This window comes from Canis aureus, chromosome 12, assembly GCF_053574225.1.
Source record: "Canis aureus isolate CA01 chromosome 12, VMU_Caureus_v.1.0, whole genome shotgun sequence".
In the NCBI taxonomy this organism is placed as follows: domain Eukaryota; kingdom Metazoa; phylum Chordata; class Mammalia; order Carnivora; family Canidae; genus Canis; species Canis aureus.
Genome location: NC_135622.1, coordinates 5,895,587 through 5,911,828, shown reverse-complemented (window position 1 = coordinate 5,911,828; position 16,242 = coordinate 5,895,587). Strand labels below are relative to the sequence as shown.

Genomic DNA, 16,242 nt, shown 5'->3' with positions numbered 1-16,242 from the left:
TTATATTTTCCTAATGGCTAATAATGTTGAACATCTTTTTATGTGCTTATTTGCTATCTGTATATTCTTTTTGGTGAAATGTCCCTTCATGTCTTTTGACCATTTTCTCATTGGATTTTTTTTTCTTTTACTGTTGAGTTTGAGAGTTCTTTATATATTCTAGGTAATGGTAATAGTCCTCTGTTGTATATGTGGTTTGCAAATATTTTCTCCCAATCACTGCTTGTCTTCTCATTCTCATAACAGGGTCTTTTGCAAAGCAAATATGTTTAATTTTGATAAAGTGTTATTTATTAGTTTTTCTTTGTATGGATCATGCTTCTGGTGTCAAATCTTTGACTAGTCTTTGCTTATGAAGAGCTATCTTTTTCTTTTGAAAGTTTTACACTTACACTTCACATTTAAGTTAGTTATCTAGTATGAGTTAGTTTTTTAAAAAGCTATGAAACTGAAGTTGAGAGGTTTTGTCTTGTTTTTTTTTTTTTTGACTCTTGATGTACAATTTCTTCAGCAATGTATATTGAAGAAGCTATTCTTTCTTCATTTAATTGCTTCTGCACCTTTGTAAAAAAAATCAGTTGGACATATTTGTGTGGGCCTATTGCTGAGTTTTTTATTCTGTTTCATTGATCTATATATTTATCCTTCTGCCAATACCACATCATCTTGACTACTGTAGTCTTGAAAATGGGTATGCCTATTCTTCCCACTTAATTCTTCTTTTTCAAACTGTTTTAGCCATTCTAGTCCTTTTGCCTTTTCACTGAACTTTTAGGATAATTTTGTCCATATCCACAAAAAAACTCTTGCTAGGATTTCTCCTTCACTGTTGTTGTTGTTATTGTGGTAACATACACATAACATAAAGTTCACAATTTTAACATTTTAAAGTGTAAAATTCAGTGGCATATAATACATTCAAAATGTTGAGCAGCAGTCACCACTATCAAGTTCCAGAGTGTTTTATCGCCCCAAAAGGAAACTCTGTATCCATAGGAAACTCTGTATCCATTACTCAGTCATTCCCCAACATCTGGCAATGACTAGTCTGCTCTCTGTCTCTATGGATTTGCATATTCTCAGCATTTCCTATAAATGGAGTCATATAATATGTGATCTTTTGTGTCTGACTTCTTTCTTTTAGCATAATGTTTTCAAAGTTCATCCATACTGCAGCCAATATCAGTACCTCATTCCTTCTTATTGTTCAAACAATGTGCCATTGTATCTACCTACTATAGTTGTTTAACAATGCATTTATTGATTGATATTTGGGTTGTTTCTACTTTGGCTACCATGAATAGCATGCTGCTATGAATGCGCATGTATAGGATTTCTTTTGAGTATCTGTTTTCAGTTCTTTGGGGGGTATAGTGTACCTAGGAGTGGAATTACTGGATCATATACTATGTTTAATTTTTTGAGGAACTACCAAACTGTTTTCCACAGCAGTTGAAACATTTTACATTCCCACCAGCAATGTATACAGGTACCAATTTCTCCTCATCCTCACTAATACTTGTTATTTTCCATAATTGTAGCCACCCCAAACGTGTGAATGGTATCTTATTGTGGTATTGACTTGCATTTCCCTAAGGATCAATGACATTGAGCATCTTTTCATGTGCTTGCTGTTTGTTATGAAGATCTTCTTTGGAGATCTCTATTCATTTGCTCATTTGAAAATTGGGTTGTCTTTTTGTTATTGAATTATATTCCCTTTACTCTTTTTAAAAAAGATTTTATTTATTTATTTGAGAGAGAGAGGAAAAGCACAAGTGGGAGGGGGAGGCAGAGAGAGAGGGAGAAGCAGACTCCCTACTGAGTAAGGGATCCTGATGCAGGGCTTGATCCCAGGGCCCTGGGATCATGACCAGAGCCAAAGCAGATGTTTAACCAACTGAGCCACCCAGGCACCCTCCCTTTACTCTTAAAGGATATTTTCATTGGATATAGGAATCTGGGTTGACAGTCTTCTCTTTCAGTGCTTGAACAATTTTGTACCACTTTCTCTGGCCTCTGTGGTTTCTGATGAGAAATCTGCTGTCATTGTTTCTTCCTACAAGTAAGGTATTATTTTTCATTGCTTTCAAGAATTTTTCTTTGTTTTTAACTTTCAGTAGTTTGACTCTGATGTGTCCTGGCATGAATTTGTTTGGGTTTATCATTTTTGGAGTTTGCTCCGCTTCTTGAATGCCTAGGTTTTATCCCCCTGCCAAATTTGGGGAGTTTTCAGCCATTATTTCTTTTACAACTTTTTTCCAGTCCTGTTCTTTTTTTCTTCTCCTTCTGGAAATCTGACGTACAATAAATCTGTTGTTATAATCCCACAAGTCCCTGAGACTCTGCTCTTTTATTTTCCCATTTTATTGTTTTCCATGTTAATTTTTATTGTTCTATCTTCTAGTTCACTGATTCCTTCCATTGCCCCCTTCACTCTGCTGTTGAAGCCATCTACTGAGATGGTTTGGTTTGGTTTGGTTTGGTTATTGCATTCTTTAGTTCTAAAGTTTCCATTTAGTTCTTCTTTATATCTTCTGTGTCTTTCCTGAAATTTAATTTCTCTCCTGGGGCTTTGTATTTCTTTATTTGTTTCAAGCATGTTTGTAATTGCTGATTGAAACATTTTTATGACGACCGTTTAAAATCTTTGTCAGAGAATTCTAACATCTATCATCTTAGGTGTGATTTGTTTTCATTCAGTTGAAGATCTTTCTCATTGGTATGAGGAGTGCTATTTTAATAAAACCTGGACATTTCAAACTCTGGATCTTATTTAAACCTTCTGTTTTAGTTGGCTTTCTCTGATACTACTCTGGCAGAGAAGTAGGGGTGAGTGTTTTGCTACAGCTAGGTAGGTGTGGGCTTCTTGGTTCCCCCACTCAGCCTCCACTGACACCTGCAGGCAGGGCTTCTCATTACAGCTTAGAGGAGGGCAGGAGTTTTTCAGCTGCCCATTAGGCTTCCACTGACACTAACCTGCTGGGAGAAGTAGGAAGGCCTTCCTACTCCTCCCCATATGGCCTCGAGGGACAGTGGGGAAAGAAGTTGGCCTTGTTATCACTGGGTGCTGGAGAAAGTGCTGACTCTTTACTTTGTTTTCTCTGGAAGCAATCCAGCAGAGAAAGGAAGGTGCACTTCCTAAAAGGCCTGGTGAAAGAAGTCTAGGCATTTCATTCAACCTTTACTAGTGTGTGTAGGAGTGAGCCACACTCTTTCTGTGGTGTTTGACTGGAGTTGAGTAGTTATTATCTAGAAGTTTTCTGTTTTGCTAGGCTGCCTCTTTCCTGGTCCTTTGGCTAGAAAGAACAAGCTTTTGTTGGTTTGGTTTGGTTTTGTTTTTTTCCTTTGGCTGTCCCCACTGGCATTTCCAAGTTGCTGGCTTCTTCAGCACCATATCTGGGATACATGAGACAAAAAGAACACTCAGGGAAATCACCAATGTGTGGTTCCTTAGGTTCTGAGGCCCCTACCTTGTCTACCTCCTTTTCTCTGCCTTTCAAGTCTCTTATGTTTGTTTCATATGCAATGTCCAACGTTTTAGTTGTATTAGCAGGAAGAATAGGAAAAAGTACATCTACTTAATCTCCCTTGATCCATTTTCTTTTATTCACTAGTTTTTTTTTTTTTTGGTTTTCCATTTGATTATGATGTTTTTAAAATTAATTTATTTAAGTAATCTCTATACCCAACGTTCAACTCAAACTCACAACCCCAAGATCAAGAGTTGCATGCTCTTCCAACGGAGCTAGCCAAGTGCCCCCTGATTATGAGCTCATTAAGTATATTTTTGTGACTTCAATACCTAGTCTGGCACATGATCTGTAAATGTATGGAAAAAGGAAAAAATAAAATAGAACATGGAGTGAATTGAATGAATCGCCCTCCTCCCTCATCCATCCTTAGATGTATGATGTCAGAAGAGGAGGAGGCTTAAGCCTGTCCTGAATGATGAGGCTTCTCCTGCTATTTTGATTTTGAGAAAGGTGGCTACCACCTCGAGCTGATACTTTCTTTCCTGGGTTCTCATGTGTTACCAAAAATTACTAGCAAGTGACAGAATAATAGATAAAAAATGGACTATTGACCAGAACATAAGAAGGTAGATTTCCTCTGACATAAAGAAATAAATTCTATCTTACCCAACCCAGGTACAATTCCAAAATGTTGCTCTGAAAGTTACTTTTTTTCAGCCTTGAGGAATAGGTTTCTGTTCAGTGGGAAGAGAGCTGGAGTAAATAAGTGAGCTCTGTTAGGCTCCATGGTGACATATGACAACAGGATTACTAGTTTTTGTGAAAATAAATATCTAGCATTTAGTTACTCTTCTCCCTAAATTCTGGCATTTAAACCCATAGGAAAGGTGGAGATTGTATGCTTTTCTTAAACACTAACAAATTTTAACACTGATACTTTAAAAGCGAAGCAAAACAAAAGTCCCACAAACACCCCATATCCTATCACTCATTTCTTCTGTCAGGCCCTGCAGACATGCATACATCGTTGGTGATTCAATATTTAAATTCACCTTTTCATTCATTATCAAAAGTATTTTCTGATGTTAATGTGGAGGGAGATAGCTTTTAAAAACTTGTTTAAAAAAATTTCTGTTTTAACTCAGGTGCAAAGAGTTAATTACATTATAGTCATCTGACAAAAAATAAAAAAAAAAAAAGAAAGAAAAAGAAAAAAAAAGAGGCCTGAGAGGAGTCTTTTGTTTGTTTCATTCTTGTTTTTCTCAATTTTTTTAAAAAAAATTTAAACCTACAGAACACTTGAAAGAATAAAACAATGAACACTCAATTACTCCTCACCTTGATTCATTGTATTTTGTTACATTTGCTTTCTTTTCTCTCTCTCATATAGTTAAAAAAATAATTTACATACATTGATGGGTATGATTTAAAAGTCTCATTCATTTGGGGAATATAAAAAATAGTGAAAGGGAATAAAGGGGAAAGGAGAAAAAATGAGTGGGAAATATCAGAAAGGGAGACAGAACATGAGAGACTCCTAACTCTGGGAAACGAACTAGGGGTGGTGGAAGGGGAGGAGGGCCGGGGGTGGGGGCGTGGGGGGGGTGACTGGGTGACGGGCACTGAGGTGGGCACTTGACAGGATGAGCACTGGGTGTTATTCTATATGTTGGCAAATTGAACACCAATAAAAAAATTTATATATATAAAAAAAGAACATATATGTAATAAGAAAAAAAATAATAAAAGTTCTTTCAGTGGAGGCATGCACCTCATTTCTTTTTTCCTCCTTTCCTCCCACTCTCTTCATATAAAAATTGTAAAGCTCCAAACCCATGCCCTTCTCTTTTGATTTTTTTTTAATTTTTAAATTTATTTTATTTATTTATTTTTTTCCATGCCCTTCTCTTAGTCTCCCACCGGAGAGGTAAGCTCGGGTCGGGCTGACCACCAAGGTAGGCCCAGTGACTTTCACTTGTCTGTAATATTTGTTTTGGCCAACAGAATTTGGTCTAAGTTCACAGACAAGAGTAAAGCTGCAATAAGATCAGGATTTCCTAGCTTAGTCACAAGACAACCTTTCTATTTCTTAAAGAAAATTTCCTGGTCAATTGGACAAAGGTCCAGATGAAGATCTTTACTTTTCTCCTGATCACAATTCAGGAAATCATTGCAACTACACGAAACGAGAGTTTCTTTTCTCTCTGTCTCTCCTGTGGTTATTTGCCTCTGGTCTCGGGGACTGTGACGGTGTTAGGATCATCCCTCAGCTCTAGGAGCCAAGCTTCCGGGTTCTCTCGCGGGTTTTCTAGATTCAAAAAATAAACGCGAAGAGGCAATTTCGACTGAGGAAGGCCCAGTAAGGCAGATAGAATAACATACAGAACAAGAAGGGTTAAATGGAAATACATATTCACCATGATATAGTTTTTATCACCAGCTTCCTTCAGCTTCCCTGGTGGTCTAGTGGTTAGGATTCGGCGCTCTCACCGCCGCGGCCCGGGTTCGATTCCCGGTCAGGGAATGACGTTTTTTAAAACTATTCCACAGAATCCTTTTAATAATTAACATTGTTTCTCCTAGTCAATTCCCCCATTGGTCCAAAGCTGAAATATAGGTAACACAGAAATATACGAAGTGAAAGTTGTTCACAATTCTACCAACCTGTTAACTGTTGACGCCCAATTTTAAAAACAGACCTGGAATTACGTTATTCAGACTATTTTATTACCAGGTATTTTTTTTTTTTTTTGGGTTATTACCAGGTATTTTTAAAGTTAATATATTTCCAACACTTGCCAATGGAAATAAACATTCGTCATTAACGTCTTTTAATTTAATTTAGTTTTTGAAAAGGTAATATATTTACATAATTTAGGATTCAAATATGCAAAGGATATAACTGACAAACCTAATTTTGACCTCTTCCATCCTGTTTCCCTCTAATAAGGCAAACAATGTTATGTTTCATATCTATAATGATGTAAATATTTTATGCAAATACAAGTACATGCCTAGATATTTATATATTTCAATATGCTCCCCCCTTGCACAAATGATAACGATCGATACACGCTTTTCTGCACTTTGCCTTTTTCACTCAACAATATATTTTGAAATATATTAGACAGATTGTATGTGAATATTAGGCATTAATTTCCTCATTCTTTTTTACGGCACATAGTATTTCTCATAGCACAATTCCATTGTATTGATGATATTCCATAATTAATTGAACCAACTTCCTTTTAATGGACACTTAGATTATTTCTAATCCTTTGCTACTACAAACAATGCTGCCATAAATAATCTTGTATGTAGGTCATTTTGCACGTGTGGAATAAAATGCCCAGGAATTGAAATACTGGTTGAAAAGATATGTGTATTTGTAGATAGATATTGCCAGTATGCCTTGCATCAAGGTCATCCCAATTTACACTCCCACCAGCAGTGTATAATGTATATAGAATTAGAACAAAAACAAAACCAAAAAAACCTCATGTGGGTTTTCTTCAAAGTGGATTTAATCTAACTTATTTCTGGAATTTTAGTCCCTACCCCCTAAAATTTTGGCTTTACCGATAACAGTTTGATGAACATTTGTGTAGGTACATCTTTGTGTTTATCCCTATTTCCTTAGGATAATTTCATGGAAGTAGAATTACTACCTCATACCATATGCTAAACTAATTAAAGAATTAAATTCAAGAGTAGAAACAATGAAAAAGCTAAGAAAAATACATAGTTATCTTAGTATGGGATAGAAGACTTTTCCAAGACAAAAACAAAAACGGAAATGATAAAGGATAAAACTTAAGTGAGACTACGTAACAGAAAATTGCCCATTTAAAACTCCTATAAATAATATCAAAAGTCCAATGACAAAGTAGTATAAATCAGTAATATCAATATAAAGAATTAATAGAAAAATAGACAAAGCATATGACTTAGTAATTCTCAAAACTAATACAAAAAATCGGTAAGTCTGAAAAATGGTCAACCTCAATAGTAATAGAATAAAAGCAAATTGAGATAAGACTTTTTATCCTGCACTTTTGTGAAGGTGGAAAGCATAACGAGATCCCGCTGACTGATGTGATATGGTAATAGCGAAAACAGGTGTTATCGCCACCTAGCAATTTGGCGATATGTATTCAAAGTTTTAAAATGCGCATGCTTTCTCATTTGCAATTTTGCCTTAATGCATTTGCCCTGTGAAAACACTCTGAAATGCCTAATGACTCCCTCAGGGTAGCCTTCACTCCTTAACTGGATTTCAGACGCCCCCTTCAAACGACAAAAGCTAAAGCTAGAATTGGCTTTTTTTTAAACGTGTGAATCCATAAGAAGCCGCCAAAGAATTTTTAATATAATCATAGGAGAAATGCTAGAGAGCTTCTCTTCTACGTCCTCCTTTCGCTTTGTGTTAGTAATCCCCTAATACAGCTCCCGGGGAATTGCGTGACCAAGCTCTGCACCAGATACTCCTCATAATGAAATCGACCCGCGCCTCCCGGCACCGCGTTGGTGGTATAGTGGTGAGCATAGCTGCCTTCCAAGCAGTTGACCCGGGTTCGATTCCCGGCCAACGCATCTGCTGCCCTCTCTTTTACTCCCCCATATTCGAAGTCCAATTCAGTAAAGCAGTGGGGAAAGGAAAGCCTTTTGATCATCCTTGCGTTCTAAGATTACTGGTTTTGGGGGAGTCTCTCCCAAAAAAAAGCCCCCGGGATGTTGGCGGCTGCAACCCTCGGCCAAGTTCGTGTGCTGGGTTCGGCCGCTGGGGTCGCACCACCGGTTTACGGTAACTAGCCTTTGGGGACCTTTAGGGAAGTGTCTGAAACAGAGACTGCTCGGATTTGTTTTCCTAAGTCCTCAGATGTGACTCGAGTTCACTGAGAAATCAGAATAAAGAAGTCAGCCCCAGGGGCCGCAGCTCCCGAGACAGCGCCACGTCGCTTGCAAAGGCGAGGGCAGCGAGAGCAACGAGAGGAGGGCCGCTTCCGGTCCCACCATTCTGGGGACAGGAGCCTCTACTCCAGGCCACGAGCTGGAGGTGCAAACAGGGAAATCCTCGGGGCGGCTTGGTTCTTTTGGGAGGAGGGAAGAGGAGTTCGGGGGTGGGGGTGCTGGGATGGTCCCCGGCCGCTGCCCCGCCGACGGACGATGCTGGCGCCCGCACGCGGGATTCGAGCTCAGACCCAGATTCGGGGATGGAGACATCGAGATTGTGGAGTGGAAACATTTGTTGGGCGTTTTGAGTGATGCAGACCGTTTGAATCGGGCAGATGACACGGCCGCTCGTAAGGGGTCCTGTTAAAGGGCTAAAATTAAGGCGCAGTGTGTCGCCTGGCGGGTGGCGCGCCGTGATCGTATAGTGGTTAGTACTCTGCGTTGTGGCCGCAGCAACCTCGGTTCGAATCCGAGTCACGGCACATAATGTCTCCTTGGCGAGCCTGGCGTTTTACTTCTATTTTACGGTTGAAAACAGTTTTACTCTCTTTTGGTTCTAAGCAGGCTCCCTGAAGTGCAATCCACGAACTGGGTGAATTGCTTTTGTTCCGCTCCTTCCGAGGCTCGCCCACCCGAGGCAGACTCACCTACCCAGTTCTGGCAGCGACGCGCTTCAGGGCGGTGTAGGGGGCCTCGGGGTTGCCACCAAGCCTGCAGACGAGAGGATCCTTCGCTTCTGACTCTGAATTCAGCGCCTGTACCGGACGCGGGAAAAACGAAGCGTTGGGAGCGCAAAGTGAGATCGCCTGGGGCTCTGTCTCCCCTCTGACTTGAAATCTCGCTGGAACGTTCACACCTAATAAATACAGTCTTTTACTTAAGCCACGCAAGATTTTAGTATTTAAAAACAAATTCGTGTCCTCAGTGATGCGTCCCTCAGCTCCACTTGCACCCACCGCCCTGGGTCTGCAGGGTTTAGGACGAGAAGCCAGGGGCTGGATTCCCAAGGTCCGGGGAGAGCGAGCCCCCACGCCCCACCTCCCCGGCTGTCTGCGCCTCTCATCCCCGGGCCCTCGCGCTCTTTCGCCTCCTCCTCAAGGGTCCGCACGCCTTAAGTCCGGCTGTCAAAGCAGCCCGGTCCACGCGGACTTTGCGGAAACACGGAGATTTTAGGCCTCCTAATTCCCCGTCTTCTGGCCCCGCGCAATCCCCATCACTCTCTCCAAGCCTCAGTCCTGGGACTGCAAAGCTACTATTGTGTTCACAAAATCTTAGAGCCAGAGGGCTTGAAAGAACGAGTAACTAGCGAGTATATGGACCTTGCGGCCTGTCTCTCCAAAGAAATGATATTTCTAAAGAGAAGCCAACTGACCAGCGCCCGGCTAGCTCAGTCGGTAGAGCATGAGACTCTTAATCTCAGGGTCGTGGGTTCGAGCCCCACGTTGGGCGCGAGCACGTTTTTTTTTTTCTATTCAGTTCCTATCAAATCCTCTGTTGACAACCAACAATTATGAACTTATAAAAAGTCATTGCGGCCACTATTGTTTTAAACTTCCGTAAGGTCTTCCAGGAATCTTCTCTCTTCCCTCCAAATTGAGGAAAAATAAGGAATCCGAACCGGGGATCCTGGTCATTGATACAAGGATCCCTGACCCACTGCTGGGGGGAGAGGAGGCTTCTCCGGGGGGCGAAAGTGTCAAGAGCTGGAGCTCCTGCCCCCGGGGGTCCCCCTACGTCCTGCTGCGACTCTGCTCCACCGAGAAGACGCCTTAGGACAGGACGGGATGGAAACACTCTCCTCCTCTTCCGCTCAGTGGTGGGAAATTTTGGATTCACTTCTCGAAGGCCCTTCTTAGCTAGTTAAAATGTTCTCCACTAGGTGCCAAGGAGCATCTGCTTTTGCTTTTCAGGTTTTGAAGCGTTCACCAGCCGCAAAGGGCTGTGAAATAAAATTCGTTTACTAAGATCTCGAACCGGGGGGAAAAAAGGGGGTTCCCTGGAAAATGATCTGGGGAGGCGGAGGAGGGACGCGGAAGAGCCAGGGAAGGGAGGGCGTGCGCCGACCGCAGGCTCGAGTGGGCGGGGCGCGAGGGGGCGCGAGGGGGCGCGAGGGGGCGCGAGGGGGCGCGAGGGGCGCAGGCGCGAGCGAGCGGGCAGCGGGGGGAGTCTGGGCTGCGCAGTCTCGGAGCGTGCGGCCGGGCGCTCTGCAGCGTTGCGCTCGCTGGGAGGGCTTTGTTTTGCTCCGCAAAGTCTCAACTTGAACCAATAATTCTAATCATCAGTTTTGAATAACGAAGTAGGTGTTTAGGGAAAAATAATGGTCAGTGAATATCATGGCCTGTATATAAGGGTAAATTCCAAATCAATCAAAGATTTAAATGGTAATAAAGAACACTCATGATGAGAACCAGCTGTGTATGGAATTGTTGAATCACTAAATTATACACCTGAAACTAATATAACACTATGTTAACTGGAATTAAAAACTTGGAAAAATAATAAAGAGGAACATAAAAGTTCTTGTAGAAACATGAAACGATTATTTATCATGTTGGGTGTGTGTGAAAAAAGCTGTTTATGACATAAACTCAGAAATCTTGAGAAAAATATCAGGTCATTTGACTACATAAATCAAATGATATCCGCATAAGTCCAAACACAAACAACAAATTTGAGAAATATTTGCAACTCGCACTGCATTAAAAATCCTCCATTTTAAGTTCATGCATTGGTGGTTAACATCCTTTTCACTGCCCTAGTTGTGAACTCACATCCCAAAACAGCTGAAACCCCTTGATAACAAACGCAAATCGCTGGACTCTAACTTCCCCTTCCTGTCTTCTTCCTCACCCACAACCTTGCTTCCCATTCTCTCCATACCTCTCTTGGTTTGCTTTCCGTGGACCCCACCCAAGACCCAGTAGAGACTTAGGTCCACAGGTCCTCCTGTCTCTACTACTCCGCCTGTGAAATTGAGCACCCTGCTGTTTATGCCTCTATGTGGCCCTGTGCTGCACAACATGACCCCCCTCTTTGGGACTGTGAGTATAATAAACTTCTTCCTTTCAAGCCTGTTTCTCTTCTCCTGTGGCTGCACCAACTTCACCAAACCATACCCAACATCTGCATTCTTAGAACATACATATATACAAAAGACTGGTTTTCCTAATATTTACAGAACTACAAACCAATAAGAAATAAGCCAACAACCCAATAAAAATAGCAAACATATAAAGAATAGAAAATATAAATTTCTATTGTTCATAAAGAAAGATATTCAACATTCAAGGGTAAATTGGCCCAAGTTCTACAGGGTGCCTTTTAAACAACATCTATCAAAAATTTAAATAAGCTTTTTTAAAAAACTTTTTAAATCCACATTTAGAAATTTATCCCATGATATACCTACACGTTTGAAATTAAACATATACAAGGTTACTCATGGAACACTTTTCATTAAGTAAAAGAGTGGAAACCTCTCTAAATGTCCACCAGTCTGGGGAGGGTAACCAAATATACAACTAAATGTACAACTGTACAACTAAATATGGTTCCGCTAGCTGTAAAAAAAAAAAAAAAAATGAGGAAGTTCCTGATACTCCAATGCGGTGTGATTGAAAAGAAATGGTTGTAATATTTTGCAGCTCCTCCCATCAGGAGGTGGAGCTTATTTGTCTCCCGTCTGTATCTTGGATTGGCTCTATGACTTGCTTTGGTCAACGTTGGCGCCGTAGTAAACCTGATGCAAACACAGGCTTGAAAAATGCTTGCACTTTGAGGATTAACCTCCTTTTGCTGCCTTTGGAATCCTAAAATCATGATCTGAAGACCCTCAAGCTAGTCTGCTGTAGAGATCACAAGGAGAAAAAGATTCATCCCAGCTCTTCTAGGCAATTCAACTATGCCTCAGACAGATGATTGAGCCATCCATCCTTCAACAGCCAGCCCCAAATTAGTTGGCTCAGAACAGAAAAACTTCAACTCACGGAAGCACTAAAAAGTAACACATTATTGTTATTCTAAGACAATAAGTTTGGAATGGCTTGTTATACAGCAAAAGCTAACTTAAACTCACAGAGATATAAATCAAGTGAAGATCCCAAAGTGAGGAATGATCCTATAACGTGCAATCATTTGTATCAAAAGGGAAATAATGGTAGTTGCAAGAGATATACACTTTTACCTGTATATACATAAACCTCTCTGGAGGGATACACAAGAAATCCAAGTTCCCCTATTGAAAGGACCATTCAAGTTCCCAGTATAGTGGCTAAAAATAGACCAGTTTCAAAACAGTAGGGACAAAGAGGAGATGCTGTAAGCTTTTGGGAAGGGAGATGAAAGAACAGTTTAATGTAAATAGTCAAGAATCAGAGTGACATCTGCCTTCCCTACAATGTTGATACCCTCCAGTATATAACCATCAGGAACAAACTTGTAATCAAAGTTGGATTTGGCCCATTGCAACAAAGGAGACAACATACACCATGGGGAACTGTGGGGGCAATTCTACCTTTGGAAATCTTAGTAACTTTTATTCAAAAAGTGGGAGGAGTGGAACAGAGCCAAATGTGAAACTGTAAAGAAGTAACAGTAGCTATTAGTGGTTGAGAAAGGAAGAGGAAGGTTGGTTATTTTATGTGGTTTGGACTGTGTGCTGTTCATGCTCAGACATGATCACTGTGGGCATACTGGCCATACTGACTCCGGTTTTGGCCGGCATTTTGATTTGTCCTTTTGGTGCTCTTTCTATTGTTATGTTCTTCAAAAGCCCCTGCTCCCCCAGATGTCTTGTGATCTCAGAGGAGACAAGAGCACCAAGAGTACCTTGATACAAACCTCGATAACATAGTTTTGGCCTCCTGATGCACAGGTGTCGGCAGGAGGTCTGTTAATGTTAGCTAATGATCACAATTGTGTGAACACTTGGATCTCACTGTTAGGGTCTCCCTCAGGTCCCATCTCCTTCCAATCTGTGAGTGAAGGTCTGGATTTTTGTGGAGAATAGCTGAGCAGCTGACTGGTGGGCCAATTCCCCACCCCCCAACCCTGTCAGTTAAGTTACCCAGTATAGAAACTGTAAACTGTCGTCTGATTTGTCTTTCCAACTCAAAGTGCCTTCTCAGTTTGGGGGATGCTTTACAGTTCTTCTGCCTCCGAACAATCATGAAGTACTTCTTTTTTTCTTTCTTTCTTTCTTTCTTTCTTTCTTTCTTTCTTTCTTTCTTTCTTTCTTTCTTTTCTCTCTCTCTCTCTCTCTCTTTTTTTTTTTTTTTTGCTTTGCTTTGCTTCATCGTGATTATAGAGTGATTTTATCTGATGTTGGTGTTCTGGGAAGTATCCTAGTTTTACCAGGGAAACAAGACAGCCTAGGTGAAAAATATAAGGGAAAATGATTTCACCCTAACATTCTCTATTTAGTAAAATATCAATTAATGGATATAATACAGATATGGATATAATAGACATTTTCAGACATACAATGTCTCCAAGAGTTTAGTCCTTAAGCAACTTCTTTACAGAAGTTATTGGAGAATATACACCATAAACAGGAAGGAAGGAATGAAGAAAGGAGACCACTTGCAACCCCTGAAGCAAAGGACCTAACAAAAGAGGGGCAATGGAACCCCCAAGCTGATGGTGAAGTAAAGGGAGGTATTATGACAGCTGTCAAGTAGTCCAGACTAGGGGCAGCCCCAGTGGCCCAGCGGTTTAGCGCTGCCTTCAGCAGAGGGCCTGATCCTGGAGACCCAGGATTGAATCCCACAACAGGCTCCTTACATGGAGCCTGCTTCTCCCTCTGCTTTTCTCTCTCTCTCTCTCTCTCTCTCTCTCTCTGTGTTTCTCATAATAAATAGATTTTTAAAAAAGCAGTCCAGACTGGAGGAGATAGGAATGTGTCAGGAGAGATTTCTTGAAAAACAAACAAAACACAACTATGTGTGTTTCAATGTGTCAAGGGGAGATTTACAGAACTGGAAAAAAACCGGTTATAACCTAGTAACAAATGCATGGAAAACTAAGCAAATGGAAAAATAAGGTAATTGTTAGTGCCAGGAGAAAATGTTACACAGAAATTGATCACATTTAATTATGAGTTATATAAATATATATACATACCTAGGAGATATATATGTGTATATAAAATCTCTATACTTGTATCTATATATCTATATATTTATTTATTGGAAAGAGAGAGAGATAAATTTTTATTTTAAGGAATTAGCTCATGTGATTGTGGAGGCTGTTCAATCCAAAGTCTTCAGGATAGGCCAACAAGCTGGAGGCCCAGGGAAGAGCTGATGTTGTAGCTCTAATCTTGGAGCGGAGTCTGGAAGCAGAATTCCTCCCTCTTTGGGGGACCTCAGTCTTCTTCCCCTAAGGCCTTCGACTGATTAGCTGAGGCCCACTGTCATTATGGAGAATAATCTGTTTTACTCAAAGTCGACTGATTTAAATGTTAATCTCATCTAAAAAATACCTTCACAAGAACATCTAGACTGATGTTTGACCAAACATCTGGGTACCTTGGCCTAGCCAAGTAGACACATAAAATTAATCATCACAATTAGGAAGATAGGGAAGTGGGAAATGTGTGTGTGTGGTAATTGTAGAGGGAGTAGGTGGAAGAGAAAGTACCTAAAACTAGAAAATGAAGAATTGGGATACCTGGGTAGCTCAACAGTTGGGCATCTGCCTTCGGCTCAGGGCGTGATCCTGCGGTCCTGGGATCGAGTCCCGCATGGGGCCTGCTTCTCCCTCTGACTATGTCTCTGCCTCTCTGTCTATCTCTGTGTCTCTTATGAATAAATAAAATCTTTAAAAAAGAAAGTGAAGAATTAACAATATTTGTTCCCAGAGATGGAAATAACCAATCAATTTGATCTCTGGCAGTGAGCTCCCAGGTGCTTTTGTGGCACATTCTCTGAGGCTTTCTGAAAGCCAGCCCTGCTGAGGATTAAGGGGGTTTCCCGGGACTTCCCAGCTCAGCTCAGCGCAGGATTCCTGGGCCCCACTGGGGAATGTAATCACTGACAAGATGGTGTGGTGTCCCAGCAATATCAACAGTGGAGACCCATTACTAGCCTGAATGGGCAAGGGGAGAAAGATGTTTCTGGAACCTGGAAAAGTGATCGTTGTAGCTAAGGCAGTAGTATAGGGCCATCAAACAACAGCTCTGGCTTTTGAAGCATAGCAGAGAACACAATCACTGTCAACCTGCAGAAAATAATCACCCTGACCTCATAGTCTTCCTGCCCTGCCAACCCCAATCCATGCCTCCCATGGGCTGTAGCTAACAGGAAGCCAGTGGGCAGAGGAGCCCCTTTATGTTCAAAAAGATTAACTTTCTGGGGCATATAGTAAGGTGGATAATGGTGAGAATGGATCTGAAGCAACAAATACAGAGTACCAAGCAAATATGGCTTTTTCATTCTTGAGGTTTTAAACAAGTTAATAGACTTTATTTCTTGGAGCAGTTTTAGGTTGACCGAAAAACTGAACAGAAAGTATGGAGTTCCCATATAATCCCTCTCCATCTGCCTAGCTCCCCTGTTATTAATACCTTGCACTGGTGTGGTACATTTGTTACAACTGAACCATACTGATAGATTATTATTAATAAAAGTCCTAGTTTTCATTAGGACTCATGCTTTGTATTGTACTATTCTATATTTCTGAGATTTTCATTATAATTTCATCATTAGTTGAATTTTGGTGTCAAATAGGTTTTTTCAAAAATATTTTGTATTGGGGCACCTGAGTGGCTCAATGGTTGAGTGTCTGCCTTTGGCTCAGTCATGATCCTGGGGTC

At 40.9% G+C, this 16,242-nt stretch overlaps 1 long non-coding RNA gene and 4 other non-coding genes across 5 annotated transcripts; all 5 read left to right on the top strand.

Annotated features, from left to right (window-relative positions):
* Positions 1-5,928: 5,928 nt before the first annotated feature.
* Positions 5,929-6,000, top strand: TRNAE-CUC (transfer RNA glutamic acid (anticodon CUC)). The gene has a single exon. It is a non-coding gene; the product is annotated as a tRNA-Glu (tRNA).
* Positions 6,001-7,658: 1,658 nt separating this feature from the next.
* Positions 7,659-9,310, top strand: LOC144324606 (uncharacterized). Its single transcript, XR_013390043.1, has 2 exons — positions 7,659-8,532; positions 8,994-9,310. It is a non-coding gene; the product is annotated as an uncharacterized LOC144324606 (long non-coding RNA).
* Positions 7,998-8,069, top strand: TRNAG-UCC (transfer RNA glycine (anticodon UCC)). Its single transcript has one exon. It is a non-coding gene; the product is annotated as a tRNA-Gly (tRNA).
* TRNAH-GUG (transfer RNA histidin (anticodon GUG)) lies at positions 8,840-8,911 on the top strand. The gene has a single exon. It is a non-coding gene; the product is annotated as a tRNA-His (tRNA).
* Positions 9,311-9,805: 495 nt separating the features above from the next.
* TRNAK-CUU (transfer RNA lysine (anticodon CUU)) lies at positions 9,806-9,878 on the top strand. Its single transcript has one exon. It is a non-coding gene; the product is annotated as a tRNA-Lys (tRNA).
* Positions 9,879-16,242: the final 6,364 nt, after the last annotated feature.